Raw genomic sequence first — 21,543 nt, forward strand, 5'->3', positions numbered from 1 at the left:
GCTGATTGGCTATCACGCACAGGTGCACAAGATTCTGAGTGCTCCAGTTTTAGTAAATCTCCCCCATAGTGTGAACCAGTTTAATCGACAGGGTTTTTTTTTTACTGTTAGATTTAAGGCTCGTGTTGACAAGTGGGTGGCGTGAGTGGAGGCATACCGGAAGTGACGCGATTGTGGAACAAGTTCGTAGCTCATGAATATACACCGTCACACAGCTTTTTAATGCGAGTGCACTGTATGATGTTATAATTTTAATAAATTAATTCTAAGTTACTACGAGAGCGCTATTCTTCCTTTATATATACCCCTTTGAGAGGACATTAGAGGGAACCTCCCTGGGAGAAAATAGAGACACAACATACGTGAGAGCAGATCATCGGAAACCACTATAGGGGACCCCAAGAGGTGACTACATGCCAGTACACCATCCAAAGAACCATAGGATATGCGGATTTAAAGAGGAAGTAAACCCTGATGGGATTACTTCCTCTTTGATTCCCTGCAAAGGTAAAGCATAATGGACTACTATGCATCACATAGTAGTCCATTATGTGTCACTTACCTGACACAGGAGCCAGCGAAGTCACCGCTGTCCCCTGTAGTCCGGAGCATACATCTTCTCGGTGGGTCTCGCTGCTCAGTCGCTGTCATTCGACAAAGCCGCGATGACGTCACTCCCACGCATGCGCATGGGAGCCGCCACTCGCGGCATATCGTCGTTGACAGCGGCGCGCTGAGTGCGCCTGCACGCCATAGACAGCGGTGCCTGTCTTTCGGCAAATATCTCCTAAACCGTGTAGGTCGGAATGTCCGACCCTGTGTACAAGGGCTTACAGGAGTGAATTTCCCTTCCTAGGGGTAGATTTCCTTTCACTTCCTGTTGTCTTCCTCCATTTGTAAGTAGGAGTCTTTGTAAGTCAGAACTAGGGGACCGCCTGTACTGTAGTAAGCACTTACTGCTGCAAGGCCTTAATTGTTGCCAACAAAATAGAGATAAATTATAAAGTGCAACCTAGTGAAATAGAAGCTATAACTCATGTCTCAAATTTTATATTGCTGGAATATTTTTACTTGAACCATCCTTGTCCTGTCTCATCTGTGCATGAGGCTCCAACATTAAGGTTTGGGTGGAAGGTAAAAGTGCACTGTCCAGCCCCGCTGACGGCTGCCAGAAAAGCTGACAGCTGCTGTGACTGGATGGTGTGCTTAGCAGTACTTAGGTTTATTGCATGACGAATGTCCAGAAAACAGACTGCCTGTGTTCCGAGCATTCATATCATTTGCCGTCACAATTACGTACCTGTACATCAGTGGCTTCAAATGGTTGTACCACGGTCGGCTCTCTAGTAACTATGCGGCTAAGCATCATTACAATCAGCGGGAGGGGATAGAGAGGAATTAGAACCTCTGTCAGTTTTTATTGCTGTCTGTGCCCCATTAAGGAGATTTACTCTCTCAATTTGTACTGTTTACTATGAATCATTGAAAGTGAAACTTGCTTGGAGGGCAAGCCCGGTGGACCTGCCCAAAAGTGAAGAGGTTCTGGATCCACACGTATAATTTTATTTACTCGCTTACCCAGATGAACCTCATTAAATCTCCACAACAGGCTCTATTGGGATGGCCAGTGGAGGGGACACAATGAGATTAACATTTACCTTAGTAGCAGATAGAATTTTTATTGACAGGTCCTGGAAATCCCCCATGATTCCATTTGTCTATTCAAGGCCAAGTTATCCTGCATCATGGTTAAAGCGGGAGTCCGCCGTTTTTTTTTTTTTTTAAAAGCCAGCAGCTACAAATACTGCAGCTGCTGACTTTTAAAATAAGGACACTTACCCGCCCAGCGCGACCGCGATGTCGGCACCCGAAGCCGATCTCTCGGGTGCTGCCGCCGCTATCTTAGGTATGGGAATCAGGAAGTGGAGCCTTTCAGCTTCATTTCCCGGTTCCCTACTGCGCATGCGCGAGTCGCGCTGCGCAATAAGGATGGACCCGCTGCCTCTGGGATCTGTGTGTTTCCCAGCAGGCAGCGGGGGACTTTCGGAAAGGGGCGTAGATTCTGCAGAATCTACGCCCCTTTCCGCAGATAGCTATCCCGGAAGTGGGTGCAGATACCTGTACTGTACAGGTACCTGCACCCCCCTCCCCCCTGAAAGGTGCCAATTGTGGCGCCGGAGGGGGGGGGGGATTCCAATGAGCGGAAGGTCCACTTTAGGGTGGACCTCCGCTTTAACGAATGCCTTTCAGCAATTGATCGGGGGATCACTGGATTTAATACCTTTCAGATTCCTCGTGAGACAAATCAGACAGGTCATATTTCAACCATATCGGGTGTACTTTTTTTTTTTTCCTTTATGTTTTCTTTTTTATTGTCTCTCCTTTCTTTCTTTCTCAGGTTCTTTGCCTATGGCCCTTGGACCAACAATCACAACATAGTGTGGAATATTTGAGCGATATGAGCTTGTACTCTGTGGGTGTGAAGTCTAGCTCATGCGGTTATATCGGTTTACTTTGTTACATGCGCTGCCCTCCACTCACCAGTTAAGTGGAGTGTGGGAAGGATTTGTTTTGTTATACTAATATCCCACTTTAATACCATCCTTATACTTGTGTTATTAATGGAGGGGTGGGATAGATTTATGTTCATGTTTAGATCATCTCATTGTTCACTACTTAGGTCTCCTGCATTGTGCTGTGGAGATTTGTGTTTTTACTGGGAATTATCTCATTTTCTTTTTTTTTTTGTAAAGTATTGCACATTTCTTTATGACTTGAGCATACTATTTGCTATACATTCAAATGTTGGCTTTTTTACCTCCTTTGAAATATTTACTAAAAATTGGTTGGAAAGAAAGTGAAAGTAAAAGTAAAGAAAATTCAAAATTTTGGGTTGTCCCCAGAAAAGTAATAGAGAGGAAATTTGGGGACCCAAGAGATTCCCTAATTTGCAGGGATTTTCTCTCACTTTCTGTTGGTAATGACCTGGAAGTGAAGGAACATCCATGAAATGGTACACAGATGGTGAGAAAATAACCTGATAGAAGTTATAACCATCTCTTGCTCTATCCAAAATGGGGAAAAAAAAAAAAGTTTTGCCTATAGTTCTGCTAACAGACATAAGAAAATATAAAAAAATGTCATGATAGGGGAGACATGGTACACACACTTCATGTTGTATTATTAAAGAAGGCATCTGATTGGATACAAATCAGATGTGCATTAGTTACACCAAGCATGCCTGACTTCCAAGGAAAGTTCCAAAATGTGGATGTTTGTAAAAATGTCCACTTTAGTATTACTTTAAGCTGATTAGTGTGCAAAGTCTCCTTTTTTTTTTTCTTTAAAAATAACAAATATGTTATACTTACCTGCTCTGTGCAGTGGTTTTGCACAGAGCAGCCTCAGGTCCCTTGTTGGCTCTCCTGGCCCCTCCCTCCTGTCTAGTGTCCACGCAGCAAGCAGCTTGCTATGGGGGCACCCGAGCTGCAGCTCCCTGTGTCCATTTAGACACTGAGCCATGACTTGGCGCTACCCTCTCTCTTTCCTCATTGGCTAACTGATTGACAGCAGCGGGAGCCAATGGTGTGGCTGCTGTGCCTCAGCCAATCAGGAGAGAGAGTCACAGCAGAGGCACTCATGCACATCGCTGGATTGAGATGGGGCTCAGGTATTAGGGGGGCTGCTGCACAGAGGGTTTGTTTATCTTTATGCATAGAATGCATACAAAAAAAAAAAAAAAAAAAAAAAAAACCTTCTGACTTTACAACCCCCTTTAAGTGCTGTTGACACTGATGTGGTACCGGTGTGGGATTCTCAACAATTCATGTGCAGTTCCCAGACCCAGCATTCACTATATTTGGTCTCCCACAGTACATAGAACATGAAAATAATAAAAAAATCTTTAGCAATACACGCCAAACTGAGCATGTGCAGAGTGTCCCCAGTGCTCTGTTCTATCAGGAGATGGATTGGGGACTGTGAAAGAAGGGAGGATTAGAAAAGACAGGATCAAGCAGCCTTTTTAAATAATGCAGAGGATTAACCCCTTAGGTTCAACAGTGAGTATAACAAGCACACTTTACTTATATACAGACTGATTTTACAGTTGAGGGTTTAGACTTTAAACAGGAAAATTGAACTTGCAAAACACCAAGGGTTGAAATACACCAATCATGAAACAGCAGGAGAAAAAAAAAAAAAAAAAAAGACATATTATGGTTTCACAAATAATTGATCTGCTTTGATATTGTATATATACAAAAGGTGTTTTAGAAGTGCATTCCTCAGTAGCGTGTCCGTTCACCCCCCCTGATGTCTGCCATGTAAAGACATTGAAATGACAAAAGGAAGTCTTCAATATTCACTAAACCTGGGCATTTAACCTACGACTTGACAATATGGATTTGCCTTTCAATAAACGGTTTTCCTATCTTCCCATTGTCTACGGAGAGCTTTGTAGCTTCTGGCTGTAAAAGGAAGAGGACAGAGTGTACGACGCTGGAGATCAATAGAAAAACAGCATCCTTTCCCTTGCTATGGTAATACGGGGGAATTGGATTTCATCAAAGAAAAATATATATATATGACAGGCACTCAGCTGTCATTACCAAGGGAATAAAAGGAAATGGATTGTGTGCTTCTTATACATAGACCCAAAATAGACAAAAAGTGGAGAGAGCAAACAAGCCTTGTCAGTGAAAGGAAGAAGAGGGAGGACATTGAATGAACTTCAATGGAGAACGGTATAAAGAGGCTTCAAGAGCAAACCTCGACTATAATAACCAGAAGTACATTCCGCAATGTCAGGATAATTAAAAATGATGAGCAGTTAAAAGCAACAAATATAAAATTAAAACCAACATGCTCACATTTTAGACTACAAAAAGGAGGTGTTAATTTCTCTGAAAGTAATTGTTCTATTTGGGTTCCTGGGAGAGCAGATAATGAACAAATTAGCAACTCTCGTCTCCTGGCATCCAGATGGAATTTGCATCTCTACCACCCTGTCTGTGTGATGGCTTGCAAGCGACTCATTTTAGCACAAGAGACGGAAAAAAGACAAAAAAAGACCAGGTTTTGTGACATTTACAACCCACAATGATAAAAGAAAATCCCTCTGAAATTTGTAGATTAGGTGCAAAGGATACATGCTCTGGGGACTGCTGAGAGGACTCTGACCCACAGCAGTCAGTCCCCGTTCATATTGACTGTGGCTTTGAAATCACAAAGTTGCATGTCAGTGCGACTTCAGGTACGTCTTTGGAGACATCTGTGAGGCTTCATGCACAGATCTCTATGCAAGTCGCACCCAAAATCCCCAAAAGTAGTGCAGGAACTACTATTTCAAGTCGATGCGGCACTGCAAAGTCAGCGCGGCACTGATTTGAACAGCGTGATTGCCGGCAATAGAGTGTGACTTGTCAGGTGAGCAGGACAAGTCGCTCCAATGTGAACGAGGGCTTAGCTGCAATTGTGCAACTTGGTGCTGGATTAGACCAATACGTAATGTTTCTTGTAGGACCATGCTTCTAATTAAGGATGGGCTTGGGCATGTTTGGAAGGCCTTGTGCCGACCCACCTGCCCAATACCGCCAGGAAGCAGACACTGCACGCCACTAATCACAGGCAGCAGCTTGCAATGTCGGCTTCCTGGCAGAATCGGGCAGGTGGGTTGGGACTACTACCCCAAACACGCCTGAGCCCATCTCTACTCCTTATCAGTAGATACCGTTTACAGCTTAAAAAAGGAGCCCCAGGCTCCAGCAGAAAAAAATAAAAGTCAACAGCTACAAATACTGTAGCTGCTGACTTTTAATATTGGGACACTTACCTGTCCAGGAATCTAGTGGTGTCTAGCCAGTGAAGCCATGCTGGGGGGAGGAGGCAGATAAGCAAAGCTTACGCTTTTGGGTGGAGCTCTGCTTTAACCACTTGCTCTCTGGGACCATTTTTTTAATTTTTCACACATGATAAAATAAGCATTTTTTTTAATGGAAAATTACTTAGAACCCCTGCAATATTTTATAATATTTGAAAGCAAATATCTTGGAGAATAAAATAATGGCTATTACAAATTTATTCTATATCACACGATATCTGTCAACCACTAGCCAGCCAGCTGCCGTCATATTGCAGCAGGTCGGCTCTTCTGCGCAAATCACCGTAGCTGTATGTCAGCCCTTTAAACAGCTATAGCAGGCACACCCCTTTCCTACCAGTGACAAGGTGATCAAATACCACCAACAGAAAGCTCTATTTTGGGGGAAAAAGTCAATTTTGTTTGGGTACAGTGTCGCATGAACGTGCAGTTGTCAGTTAAAGTGACCCAGTGATGTATCGCATAAAAAATGGCCTGGTCATTAAGGGGCTTACCTATAGGTACAAAGTATACAGGAAGGTACACAACCTCAGACTCAAATTTCACCCGAGAAATAATGACAAACTACGGTATATAAAATTGTTCATAGGTAAAGTTTTAAAAGTCTTTGCAGGTTATTAGTGTAGCGTTAATCATGACTGATGGCACCGCCAGTGAATTAACCACTTGCCGGCCACACTACAGCTGAATGACAGCTACAGCGTAAACGCCAAGTTCTGGGGGGCCGTCATATGACAGTCTCCAGTGACTGTGTCTGCCGCTCGCTCTGTGATCACAGATTGAGGTAAAGAGCCAGTCAGCAGCTCTTCACTATATGATCAGCTGTGTCCAATCACAGCTGGTCATGGATGTAAATAGGAGCCGGTTATCAGCACGCCTTTCCTCATGCTGAAAGGAAGAGAGAGCCAAAAACTAGGTTCTCTAAAATATGACATGTACATGGATTATCAGTGCAGTCCAAACAGTGCCCACCAGTGCCGCCCCTTCAGTGGTGCCCCACCAGTGCCGCCCCATCAGTGCCACCCCACCAGCACACATCAGTGAAGGAGAAATTACACGTTTCCAGATATTTAGAACAAACTATGAAAAAATTGCAATACTTTCTGTCACACCATATTTGCGCAGCGGTCTTACAAGAGCACCTTTTTTGGAAAAAAAATATTTTTTTGGGTAAATTAAAAAAAATAAGACAAAAGTAAAAATTTTGCCCAATTTTTTTTATATTGTGAAAGATAATGTTACACCGAGTAAATTGATAGCCAACATGTCATGCTTGAAAATTGCGCCTATTCATGGAATGTCAACAAACTTTTACTCTTAAAAATCTCCACGTTTAAAAAAATTCTACAGGTTGCACGTTTTGAGTTACAGAGAAGGTCTGGTTTGAACACAGGTTTCATATGCAGGCGCTACTCACATATGCGTTTGCTTCTGCACGTGAGCTCAGCAGGATGGGGCGCGTTTTAATTTTTTTTTATTATTATTTATTTTACCTTTTATTTTTACACTGTAAAAAAAAAAATGTGGACACTTTTATTCCTATTGCAAGCAGTGTAAACATCCCTTGTAATAAAAGACCTCAGATCTCATTTAAAGGAATTGTGACCTGTCCCAACCAAGATATAGCAATGGCATGCCTCCATCCCTAATTATGTAAGAAAGAGGATAGAGATTGAAATGAGACTTTGAGTGAGGCATGTAAATGGGTATTTAAATGCTTCTATTGCCTAAATAATAAGGTCATATTATAACATTGAATAAAATATGTTATGGAGATGGGTGGTCCCCTCACTCGTCTCCATGCCCAGCAAGGGTGAAGAGCCAATCGCCTCGGCGCTGCCGCTGGCTCCGGTAAGCGGCGGAGGGCACCAGAGTGCGGCGGGAAGGGGGGCCCCTTCACACCGCCGATAAAAGTGATCTTGTGGTGAATCCGCCGCAGAGACCACTCTTATCAGAAAGCCGACCGCTGGTCGAAGAAGAGGATACCAGGGTTATGGCAGCTAGCTGCTGCCATAACAATGATACTCCTCTTCAAACTTAGGGTGCATATCGGCGTGCGGCAGTCCATAAGTGGTTAAAGACCACCAAAAGAAAGCTCTATTTCTGTGGAAAAAAAAAATTTATAAAAGTGTTGTCTGGGTACAGTGTTGCATAACTGTGCAATTGTCATTCAAAGTGCGGCAGCGCTGAAAGCTGAAAATTTGCCTGGTTGGGAAGTGGGTAAAAGTGCCCAATAGGCAAGTGGTTAAAACATTTTTTTACTATTTTCATTTAATCAATTTTATTAACACTTTTTCATTTAAAAGGGTAACACCACTTTAGTGGGGGGGGGGAAAAATTAATAAAAAAATAATATAGCGTATACAATTGCGATTTAAGTCATACTGTAATTGAAGGTAATTAAAAATGACCTTTCCCTTTTCAATCTGCAGCCGCTGTAATTTTCGGAAAATGCAATGCAATATGGCTACTTGGAGTTGTTCTGTACACATTTCCTGCTTGTGTGGTTGGCTCACCAATTTTCACAGAAGTCTGCCTAAGATGCTAGTCAGATTTCAGGCATCCCCTGCAACAAAAAGGTCATTTTTGGCGAGATATACCAAATAGGAACACGTCTAAAGGGATGCAGGCCCAGCAGCTTTCCTCATTACTGCTCTGCAGATGCACAGCTAACTGATAATTATGAAACCACTCCCATTAGACTCACTCGACACAGGGGCACAGATAAACACACAGGGATTTCTTCAGAATAACAAAAGTCAGGACTCTGCAACAAAAAGGTTGTTATAATCCATGTAATGTCCATAGATCACCCAGAGGGAAATGTTTTTTTCTCAACAAAAGTGGAGTTATGCTTTACCTTTATTGGTTTCACAAGAGGACTAACAAGCCCCCTATGTGATAGCTTTGGACAATGACAGGTAGGGTTTACAGAGACATTAGGGGTCTATTAGATCTCCAATGTCACTGCCCTGCACTGCAAAGTTGCTGATCAAGCACAGATTGTGTTTGGTAAGCTGCTTCCCTGATTGTAACAGTCAGGGAATGGCAGCTCTGAAACTGGACATGGCAAAATCATTGCCGCCCCTGGCTTCATTCATCACAGAGAAGATGGAGGAACAGATATGGGATGATGTCTTTGTGAATGGATGCCGGACATTTACCACAGGCTTGGTTTCCCAAGAAGAATGGGAGAACCTGGGAACCACCGTCAGCATTTCTCAGTATCATAAAAGTGATCGGGTGGCTGAAGAGATGCCTGGATAACTTTACAAGACAACTGATCTCCAGCTGTAACAAACTATACCAATATCATGGCTGTAGCTGAGGCTGATCTTTTATTAACCACTTGCTGATAGGGATGTTTTTATATGTACAACAGTAAGCAAGTGGCTAAAGGGACCCCTGCTACGATAAAAATCAGAAGCCGCATAGTAATGAACTCATCATTCTGTCATCATTATTCTTCCTATCACCCCATGAACAGCTTGGCTCCTTGTTCTGCTTTTTCTTCCTAAACTCCAACTCTGCCATAGTCAAACAGGGACTGCAAGAAACTGATAACCATACAAAAGGTTTTTTACCTTACTGCAAAGAATGCTGTAAGGTATAAAACCTTCTGCCTTTATGACCACTTTAAGTCAATATACTGCCTTGGCCTGAATGCTTCATGTGACATTTGGCTTAGGACCATACTGCTTGGCATCAACAGGCTTTGGTTGGTAATACCTGGAATCTATGCTGGCCCCCTTCTAGTATCTGGAACACCACAGCTGTTCAGGTTTAGATCGGATAACATTCCCAGGAAATTAAATTGCATCACCAACACCTTGATTTTACACTTACTGAACAATAATGTGGCAAGGTGAACATTTAGCCACATGCACGAAAAAAAATTATACATTTTTATTATTTATTTCTTTTTTAAAGTTCTTGCAAATTGGAAGTAGAGCTTAAGCCAATTACTTGCCTTTTATCAAAGCAATGGAAGCTAGTGGGAGATGAGCTAAAGAAGGACGTAAAATACAGCATACTACTGAAAGGCAGCCAGACGTCAAATGGCTCTGGATCAAAAGACTCTTCTCTTGGTAAAAAGACACATTGTGGGATAAAATCAGAGGTTTTATCAAATTGCTGAGGTCAATAACCAAATTCCCAATTGAAGTGAAGAGATGGATGAAAAAAAAAAAAAAAGTCGGAGCAAAAGAATGCACTCCGGGTACAAAGATACTTTTCGAAGGATAAATCAGAGGCTTTTATCTAGCGCTGGAGGTCAATAACCAAATTACCAATTAAAGCCCACTGTGTCTGTTGTGTGAGCTGATCAGGAGGCTGCGTCACCTTTCAGAAAGGTAATTTGCACAGAGAAGAAAGGTTTCATCATGAATCTTGAGCCCCATGGAATGTTGTGTCCTAGAAGGAATCCTTAAGCATTTTTTCCCCGTCATTTGAGCTGGGCTTTCCTTTATGCAGCATTAAACATTCAATTCCACACAGAAAGGGAGAGAAAAAAAACACTTTTTTTTTTTTTAATAATTTCACAGACTGTGAGGCTGCTGTGAACAAATCTCAAAGTGCCATTGGCAAAGGGAGTCTCATTTTCATTATTCATATACAGCGAGATTTAGTTCAAGGACTATAGAAAGAAACTTGTGGTGCCCTTTTTTTTGCCAGACTTAATAACAGTAAATGGTGGGGATATGGAAACGTCTAACTTGCTAAAGAGAGATCAGTTAACTTAAAGGACAACTTCACATCAAAGCAGAGACTGGAAGCAGTTCTAATGCATGTCAACTTCCATGCAAACTCATTAAATTTGAGTTGCTTGCTGATTGTATTAAAAAAAATATAACAGGATAAAAAAAAAAAAATAGGATTTTTATCACAGCTTACCTGTGAAATCCTTTTCTTTGATGTAGATCAAGGGACACAGGGCCATAGTAATTACTATGTGGGTTATATCGACAGGTGCTGGACACTTGCACGCCCCTAAAGACGTGTACTCCCCTATATAACCCCTCCCATTACTGGAGTCCTCAGTTTTGTAGCCAAGCAATACAAGTGTATCCCAAAGAAGTCCCCTGATGTACATCAAAGAAAAGGATTTTACAGTTAAGCCATTTTAAAAATCCAATTTTCTTATCGTACATCACGAGACACAGAGCCAGAGCCATAGTAGTTACTAAGTGGGATGTCCCATAGCAATGACAACTGAAGGGAGGGAGACAAAACAAAAAGTAGGACAATAAGACTCAAGGACTCATGACCTTTTACATCTATTTGATAGAATCTGGTAAAAGTATAGACTGAAGACCAAGTTGCAGCCTTACAGATTTGAGCCATGGAGGCTTGGTGATGCACTGCCCAGGAAGCACTAACAGCCCCAGAGGAGTGCGTTTTGATTTGAGAGGGTGTAATCCACCTCTTTAACCATGAGCTTGAACGACTACTAGTCGAATCTATTAAGAATAGTAGATTTCAATGCCGTCTGTCCTCCTTTAGGACTTTCGGGCAACACGAATAAAAACATCAATTTTTTTTAATCTGAGTTATCGCCTTTAAAGTAGATATTGATTGCTCTTATCACGTCAAAAATTTTTTAGTGATTTTCATACAAAAAGAACAGGGTTCTGGAAAAAAGATGGTAGAACAATATCCTGGTTTAGATAAAAACCTGATACTACCTTTGGTAAAAAGGTTAGGATAAGGACGCAATACTACCTCATCTTGTGAACAAGAAAAATATGGCTCTTTACAAGAAAGAGCAGCCAATACTGATACCCTTCTTGCAGCAGATATGGTTACCAGATAAAACAGTTTTCGTGTCAAAAAAAGGACCAAGGGAATATGTCGTATCGGCCCAAAAAAGGCTGTTTTGTAATGCCGACAGAACTAAATTCAAGTCCCAAGGATTTAGGGGTTACTTAACTGGAGATTAAGCAGAGTTACCCCCTGAATAAAGTTATAGGCCAAAGAATGCGAAGCAAGTGGTCGCCCCATGTGCAGAATAAAAATCAAGGACTTACTTCCTGTGGTGCAGCTCCTGGTTTCACACCAGGAGACATATGTTTCCCAGACTCCATAATATATAACCATGGGGGCTGGCTCTGCATAAACCAAGGTAGAAAACTACTGAACCTGACAGCCCACATTTCTTTAGAGTGTGGGCCTCAATAGCCAAACCGTTAAATTTATCGTTTGTAAAGTAGGATGGAACTTCGAACCCTGCGAAAGAAGGTCTGGCTGCGAAGGTAGTGTCTATGGGTTCCCTACTGCCATCTCTACAATCTCTGCATACCAAGATTTCCTAAACCCCGCTGGGTTTACAAGAATCAACGACTTTCCTTCCTGCTAGATCCTGTGAAGAAGTTGTGGATGCAGGCTGAATGGGAGGGAATTCGCAAATCAGAACCGTTTGCACTGAAATAGCAAGGCATCTGTTCCGCATACTAGCGGATCCTTTGTTCTTGACACAAAGTTGTAAATCTTATTTGTTGATCCTGGATGCAAACAGATCTATGTCTGGGATTCCCCATCCTTGACATATTGACAGGGAGATATTGGGGTTAAGGATCATTCTCCCAGGAAAAACTGCTCCTAGAATGAAAACTGACGATAGGCAAAGTACATTGTTTTCTTCCCAAGATAGGATAAGCCTCACCTTTCTCTGGTCCGCACAACTTCTTGTGCCCCCTTGGTGATTAACATAGGCCATTGCTGTGGCATAAACAGATTGACTCCTAGCAGGACAATAGCTTAAACTGAACATTCAGGCCTCAGAAAAAAGTGTACTGCCTGAATTTTTTAAATGTTAATGGGAAAGGCCATTTCTGATTTAGGCCACTTCTGGACAGCTGCCTCTTTCAGGACTGTCCTCCAACCTAAAAAAAAAAAAAAAAAAAAAAAAAAAAAAAAAAAAAAAAAGAAGAAGGTTGACATATGTTCATACTATTTCCCAGGTAACTGAAAGAAGGATTTTCCCCATCGCAGATTTTTGGATGTTAACCATAAACTGAGGCTCCAGCACACTAAGCCTACAGCACCTGGTATTTCCAGGTGGTCTTTCATCCGGGTACTAACCAGGCCCGACCCTGCTTAGCCTCCAAGATCAGACAAAATCAAGCGCTATCAGGGTGATGTGACCATAGGCTTTGGAGTCACACACTGGGAATATAGAGTTTGAACGCTCTGTTTCAAGCCGATAGGATACTGCTTTGCAGCAGTCTAGAAAGAGACTGAGCATAAAGAACGGCCTTGAATGAAGCCACTATCTTTCCTGACAACCTCACGCAAAGTTGAATAGATGAAAAAAACATCTTGCTTCGACTACCTAGATCAGACCTTTATGGTGCTGATCTTACCCTGGGGTACAAATATCCTTTTCTGGGTGTACCCATGATCAGACCCAAGTATTTTCTTCATGTTTTAAAGAAGATTCTTCCTAGGTTGAGAATCCGACCTAGATATTCCAGGTAGTCAAATGTGGTGACCATACTTTTGGTCTAACAAGAACAGATCGACTAGGTAAACCATAATAGTTATACCTTGGGCCCTCAGTCTGGCTAGAAAAGGAGGTATAGCAGCTAAATCGGAAAGCAGAGCTACACACTGAAAAAGAAGATTTTCCACTTTGAAAGAAAATATTACTAGTCAGCGAGGAAATAGATATATGGAGATAAAGAGGGAGATTATATTCAGCAATTGAATTTTAGATTTTTGAGATCTAATAGGTCCATTTGGATTTAACCAAATCCCAAGTTCTGCTCTTACATGGGGCCACCATGAACACTTTTTGACAAAATATGGTCCAATGCTTTGTTTTTTTTAAATAAAAAACACAATTAGTCCTTCATTTAAAAGGCAAAGGGGGTATCTTTCTTTTGCTAGAAATTCTTTGGATATATCCAAAATATCCCCAGATAGTTGTCTTACTGCAAAAGGAAAGACTAGCCAGGAGCTTTTTGCATGACGCTTAGCGAAAGCGCAATCTGTCATAGCAACTATTGCAAACATAAAGCTGCCTCCTGGACCTGCTCAGCAGGCTAACCTTAAACACTTGTTAAAACTGGTTTCTAAATGATTTAACCAATTACTGTCAGTGCAGGCTAAGACACTCAACCTGCCAGAGAAAAAAAAAAGTGTTTTTTTTTTTTTATAGGAATTCCAACCTTTTCTCTATTGGATCCCTAAGCATTTGAGTAATGTCTGTCAGACAAGGCAAAAACGTACTCACAAAGGATATAGTAGTGTTAATTGCTGGTATACACCACTTAGAGAATTTTCTCTACCATAGGATAAAGTGTTAAAAACTTTTTAGTATGGAATAATGCTTATCTGGGTGATCCTCTAGATCCAAAAAAAAAATTCCCAACACTGAATGGACAGGCTTTAGTGAACCCAAGGGTTAAGTTAAGGGTACATAAATGCGGAGCCGATAATTCAGTAAGAAATTATACCCGCATTTGACACCTAATCAGCCTCACCACGGTCCCCTGAGGGAATCGTCTTCTCCTGCCCCTAGTTCTTCAGTCTGAGGGTCTTAGGAAAATGGAAGAGAATCTGCTGCATCTTGACCACACTAGGATGCGATTAAAGTCACTAAACGTCTTTTAAAAACCTATGATGGCTAAGGGTAAAAAAAGTAAAAAAAAAAAAAAGATTAAAAAGAACAGGGCTGCAGAGTTGAAAACAGTTGCAAATGTAGCGGCCACAACCCTTGCAGGGTGGCCTTGACTTATTGGGCTTACCAGTTACCTCCTCTCTGCCTGCTCTTCCACGTCTAGGGGTTCCCAGGGTTGATACCTAACAACTTGAACGCTGACACAAATAAAGTCCTTTTGAAAGGTTTTATTTTGGCAGTAATAACATCCAATAACACAGTCTCTCGTGAGAACAGAGGGCATGGGTGAAGAACTCTGGCACCTTGAACTGCAGGTCTAGCAAAGTCTCTAATTCCACCCAGAGAGTAGCCACTCACAGCTGGGTACTTCAAGGCTGAACAGATCTCTAGCCAGAGATCATGGCAGTCAGCACGTTGACTCAAAACTTAAAGCAATCCTATGAACGTGAACAAGTTGTAACTAGGGGTGAACAGGAACTTTTTCTCAGAACCTGGAACGTTCTCTGTCTCCTCAATGGTACTGGAAAAACCTGAATTTGTCAGTGTCCTTCCCAACTCAGTAACCAGGCACTTCCCAGGATGCCACTTGCCGACCCTCCTCCGAAGAGTTGTCCCCTGGTCACGTCCACGAGCTGTGGTGACTCTCCAAGCCGAGAGCACACCGGGACACCTTGAATCCTCCCTCAGTTACTGCGCCTTGGACCAGCAGGTTCCGAGACTCGGGAACAGACGGATCCCTACCCCAGACCAGACGGGTCTATTAGGGGCATCTAACAGGAACATGTTGCGGGATGTCGAACACCCCGTGACCCCTCACGGGGCTACCCCGGTCCTGGAACCAGAACAGACCACACGTGTCTCACAAACTCCTCTCCCTAAACATGTGACCCACACATCTTAAGTACCCCCTTCCCAGACTCCCCAGCGGGGTCCGGCACTCCCACTGATTGGTTCAAGAAAACGTCCAAGCAGGCCTGGTTCTAGCCTGTCATGTGTACCTCACTGCCCACATGACCAGGCAGAACTTCCAACACAGCCTGGCCAGACTAATATCAAGGCCAACCTATGCAATTAATCCTCAGAACCCGTACTGTTCTGAGGCAAAAACGAAATTTACATGCGTATGACATTCATGGCCCTGATGCTCACTCTGACCAGCCACCCCTCTCAGGGAAGAATGCCATTTGAAGAGTAGGCTTTCCAGAGCTTGAGGGAGACCCTTTTAGCTCCTTTTTTGGGAGATGTTTCAACCCCCTTTTGAATATAGCCCGATGCACAAAGCAGAGGTACTACCAGAAGAAATTGCATCCACTACTTGAGCAATAGTCAGCCACTGCCGCTGCTATTAACGTTCAGCCTGTAATAGTAAATGTGTTCAAAAAGAATGCTTGTGTCACCAACCTCTTACATGCTCCTCTACAGCTTCCAGCAAGAACACTAGTGCGTTTTTAAAAAACACTCTTTCCTGCGCTGAGCGTTGAAGGATGGCAACACCGCACTAAGTCTCGCCCCCCTCCGTCGCCTACGGCACCCCTCCTTTCCTTAAAAAAAAAGTTTTCCTGCGCGAGTGTGGGCCTCGGATCCTATGGGATCTTCAGAGAGAGGAGAAAATCGCAAGGAGAACCTGGAAGCCGTCGTGTAGTGCGGCGTGCCGTTCGTGTTTTTTTTTTTTTTAATTGTTTCTTCCTCTTGAAGAGGGGTAGCAAATGGCACAGGTGGGGGGGGCATCTGGTGGGGAGGAACCCCCCCCCCCCCCAGACTTACTGGAGTTCTGCTGCTGGCTGGAGGAAAGGAAAACTGCTTGTTCCGGACACAACATGAGCTCTCTGAGGAAGCGTGAGAAGGTATGTGCTCTGTACAGCCCCCAGTGGTGACACATAAGCAAGACAACATTTACTAACTTAAAGGAGACATGCATAAGAAAATGTAAAAATTTCTTAGAAAAACTCCACTTATCTTTCCCGCTGCAGCGTTTTCTGTGGTAAAACCAACAGACCCAATCTTCACCCTTCACGGTGCGTTCCGTTAAACCTTCAGGAGCTGGGAATCCTCGAGGAAACTCACAATCCTGGACCTGTAATAGCACCACTGCCAGTAAAACTATGGCCTTGCTACCAAAAGTACTGGATCCCGGGGTCCAGCTCTCTAAAAAGAGAAGCGTTTACAGCCAAGACCTTGTTTCTTTGGACACGAGGCCTGGGTACCATACAATTCGGCCTAAAAGACACTTTGAATGGATCCGGCTGCATGGCTAGCCCCAGCAAGGATTGCTGAAGGGGAGCTCAGCACAGCACATCTTTACTCGTGACCAACACCTTAGACACTAGCGAAAAAACGGAGATAATCCCGGTAGTGGGGGGGGGGGGGGGTTCTATAGGGAGTGCACTTTTTTTATCTTAGGGGGTGCCAGTGTCCATCACCTGAAGGTGGCCTATAACCCACATAGTAACTAATATGGCTCTGTGTCCCATGATGTACAATAAGAAAAGAGAATAGCCTATTAATGATTTGTGTAGCATAGAGGGGTTCCCCAGGGGGCTTTAAAACAGCAGTGCAGTCAATTCAGAAATGGATTATATAAAAGTATTTTATTGGAAACATGTAGGGTCAATAGCATGTTGCCGTGACATAGAGTATATTCTGGTTAGGGGTTAACAAACACATTTCAGTTACAGAAAGCAAACTCAAACGTTACAGCATCACATATCAGTCTGTTGTGACGATTCCCCGATTTGTTTCTACCCATGAGGTCTTCTTCAGGGGGTAGGTTTTCTATAAAAGAGATATATTTAGTACCTGAAAAGTAGGAGATATTCCAACAAGTATTCAATTATATATATTCAAGGTATAGTTACCACTAAAAGGTGAAAGCGAGAGAACTCCTGACCAGAAATTTAAAAACGTTGGATGATTCCGGAGGGACCATACCCCATTCGTGTCCTATTGGACATGTTGGAATATCTCCTTTTGAGATACTAAATATATCGCTTTATAGCAAACCTACCCCTTGAAGAAGACCACATGGGTCAAAACGCTTTGGAGCATCATCGCAACAGACCAATGCTATATGATGCTGTAACTTTGTGTTTGCTTTCTGTAAATGTGAAATGTGTTTGTTATCCCCTAACCAGATTATACTGTATGTCATGGCAACATGCTATTGACCCTACATGTTTCCAATAAAATACTTTTCTATAATCCATTTCTGAATTGCCTGAACTGCTGTTTTAAAGTCCCCTGGGGGAACGTAGGGACCATCAAACAGAGCTTTTGTGATTCTTCTGCGTACAGGAGAGAAGCATTTAACTGGCTCTAAACATAGCTGCTCCTAAACTCTGGTAAAAGTTTGTGTGAAGGACACATAGGGGGAAATTTAATGAAACTAAAGAGTGAAAAATCTGGTGCAGCTGTGCACAGAAACCCTTCTGCTTCCAGATTTTTATTGTTAAAACTTAATATAAACAAGCTGAAGTAAGTGGGGTACATGCTATAAGAAAATCCTCTGTTTCACAGCAAATGGGAACAATAAATTAAAATTTGTACGAAAATTCTCGTACGCCAAAGACTCTTGTTGCTTATTGTTTCTGATCATGCACAGTCTTTTTCTGATTTGAACGAAAACGGTACACATTAAAAACTAAAACCGTTCGTTCTGTTTTCCATACGAGAAAAATTTTGGAGCTTGTTCCTTTCGGGAATTTTTGTACGAAAAGTCAAAATCAGCTGTCGAAAGATGTGCACACACAACTTGTACAAAAGCTCCTTGGATGAAAATGTTTGCCCGATTTTCTTATAGTGTCTGTGAGCCATTAGAAGCCGATTAACTACCATGTACAGCTGCACCCAATTCTGAGTGCTCAAGTTTTTGGAAATCTCCTCCATAGGCTTTTATTGCGTTGAGTTTAGGGGCTTTGGCAAAAACTGTCAAACGCTCCAAAAACTTGCGTTTAGGAGCAGCAGTGTGCATGAGGACTTAAAAAAAAAAAAAAAAAAACTTTTGCTTTGACGTTCACCTTTAATCCAGATATTTTAACAGCAGTACTTTATTCTGCAGATAGATTCTCCCCAGACTCATTGCCAGCATCATTTCACCCATTCCTCTGAGCCATGTCAATATACAACAAAAGAAGAAGCAGCACAGTGGACAAGCTCACCTCTTTGTCACCCTTCTTCCTTCACCTATAAGCATGGTCTACTATGGGACCCACAAGACTGGTAGTCCAGTATATGGGATGATCTCAGAGAGCTGCAACTGGTCAGGCCGGGGAAAAAGAAGCTTTGGGGAACAGAAAGCCTGTGAGAGCAAGGAATACACATGGACGCTGGAAACCCTAATTGTAAGGAGAGTTCCTCCCCTATATAACCCCTCCTATATGGAGAGCACCTCAGTTTTTTCGCCAGTGTCTAAGGTGTTTGGTCACGATGCAAGATGTGCTAAGAAGAAAGCTCTGTTTGATGGTCCTGCAGGGGTTTAGGAGCTCAACAACCGGATCCATACCTCGGGCCAATAAAAATTGCCTAAGATGGATGGTACCGGGCCTCATGGGAGAAGAGACAAGGTTTACCTGTAATGTCTCTAAGGACTGGGCTCTGGGATCCAGCACTTTGGGCAGGTATTTAATATGTGCAAAGGTTTTCCGGGCAGAATCTTCTACAGTTCCAAGGAAGAGGCTCCTGTAAGTAGGAACCCAGAACCCTGAAGGTTGGCACAACACTACCTGCCGTGATGGGTGAAGGTTGGGTCTGGCTGTTCTCTGCAGCAGGGATAAGGTAAGTGAAGACAATCGTAAGTGAATACCACAGGGATAGTCTTATTTGAGTAGTTTTCTTACTCATTTTCCACCACTAGAGGGAGTAAGAGGCATACCTGCCATTACTTGCATGTTCTCTGGGAACTACAAGCTCAGTGAAGCCGCTCTGTCAGCCGCTCACCTCCTCCACTGTAGGCTCTACCACATGAATAGAAAGGGGGATCCCACGAAGTCTTGGGGTCTCACATAGTCCCACTGTCATCTCCTTCTCGCAGGCGCAAAGTGGTTGTTTTAAAAAAAAAACTCAGGTCCTAGGGGTCTGTAAGCCACAGGATACAGAGCTGTGGGCACGTTAGCATCTAATGTGGCTTGGATACAGGTATTTCTAGACACCTACTCAGCATCAGGTTGTGAAGGCTAGCAAACATTATTATTGTAAGACTAGGCACAACAGTGTATGCAATTGCATAGTACCTCTGCTTTATGTCAGCTTAGGACTATGTTTCCCCATAAAGGGATTTCAGGAGCAGGTAAAAAAAAAAAAAAAAAAGTACCAAGAAGTCACCATCTGGGTCTGGGCGCTCTAGAATGAGCCATTGCCCCTGTCAAGTGTATAGCCTCTTCCTACATTGCAGCCCTGAATAGGTCTTTTGAGGACGTTTGGTTGTATTTCAGTGTGTGGTTTACAGGAGAAGTTAGCTGCTTTAATCGTATCTTCACAGAAATTGGGGTAGCTTCCCTTCCCCTGCTCTAAATCCTCATTCAAGAGGATCAACGGTCTGATGATGGAAGATCACCATCAGGGGACAGGGAACAGGTGCAATCTGACGAGGTGGAGAAATCAGAAGCCTCACAAGCTCTGAAGTTGTAGCTGCAATCTTTTACAGAGGTTCAGACTGCATATAACTTACCTTCAGTCTCGGTCTCCTTTTTTTTCCTTAAATTCCCATAGGTTTCTTGTACCTTCCCAGTTCGTCCATTGCTACTAAGAGGTGAAAAACCTCCACAAGGTCACACAAGCTAACACACAAGCAACTGATTGCATGAGTGCGGGAACGCATGTCAGTGGAGGATAACCAAAAAAGGAAGTTATCAGTCCACATCGTTGCATAAATACATGAGTTGAGTTGTAGAAGATGCATGTGGCAGAACAGGTTATTCATATAGAGATACACGTTTTCTGTTTGTAGTGGATGCGCATAGTCGCATGAGGATGCTTGATCATTTAGGTGCCTGTTTGCACAGAAATGCCTAAAATCGCATCAATTTCTAAAGTCGCATAATTGCCTAAGAACGCATAAGTGCCTGTTTGCATAAAGATATGGGATCAAACAAGAGTGCTTGATCTCAAAAGAGTCCTCGTTTGTTCAAGGATGCTTGGTCATGCAGAAAGGCTTGTTTTCACAAGAAGGTCTAAATTGCATAAAAGTGCTTGGTCGCATAGAAATGCGGGATCACACAAGGGTGTTTGATTTCACAAGAGTCCTTGATTACCCAAGGATACTTGGTAACACGAAGAAGCTTGTTTTTTTTACAAAAATGGCAAAAAAAAAAAAAAATATTGCATAAATTTGCTTAAGATTGCATCCAAGATACAGGATCGCACAGGGGTGCTTGATCAGAGTCCTTGGTCACACAAGGTTATTTGTCTGCACAGTAGTGATTATAATGCATAAAATATGCTGAATCGCATAAGAACACATGATCACCTAAGTCACATGGTCACCTAGATTTGCACGGTTGCATAGCGAGGCATGTTAATTTAGCTTATGTTCACATTAGAATATGTGTCTGTCTGGATACATGATGTGTAAATTACACATTCAGAGACGCATGCTTGCTTGCAAGATGCTCGTTCCACAGCACATGATATAGGTATGCGTGTATACTGCGCAGACCTTCTTATGTTTTTTCCTTGAACATATTGTAAGAAATTCATGCTTCCATGAACGCATGCTTCCATTTAGGCTTAGGGCGTTTACTCTTGCCACATATACATACGAAGAGCAATTTGCATATGTGTTTATTTGCATGACACTACAGAGGTTGTCTGCTTTTCACAGGGAAACGCCACCTCCTCCAGTCAGTAGGCTTGCCCTTGGGTTAGCCTCCATGCATGAGTTTTAAAGAATGGTAGGGCCCGCCTCTAGCGGGTCTAAGAGGCCAGGGTATAGCAGTAATGGCAGTAATGGCATGCCAAGGCAGTCTGCTGCCGAGAGATCAGTCTGTTGCACGGCTGGACTTAGGTGCGTCCAGCATGGTCAAGTATCTGGAACTCCTGAGTTAGGATT

At 42.8% G+C, this 21,543-nt stretch overlaps 1 protein-coding gene and 1 pseudogene across 1 annotated transcript in view; both read right to left on the reverse strand.

The window, feature by feature from the left end:
- NUDCD1 (NudC domain containing 1) overlaps positions 1 to 21,543 on the reverse strand; it is a 292,761-nt gene that overhangs the window by 96,693 nt on the left and 174,525 nt on the right. The gene's annotated exons all lie outside the window — the stretch shown is intronic.
- Positions 12,913 to 13,031, reverse strand: LOC143999136 (5S ribosomal RNA; annotated as a pseudogene).

Source organism: Lithobates pipiens, unplaced genomic scaffold, assembly GCF_037356315.1.
Source record: "Lithobates pipiens isolate NorthernLeopardFrog02 unplaced genomic scaffold, aLitPip1_a1.2 Scaffold_19, whole genome shotgun sequence".
NCBI classification, from domain to species: domain Eukaryota; kingdom Metazoa; phylum Chordata; class Amphibia; order Anura; family Ranidae; genus Lithobates; species Lithobates pipiens.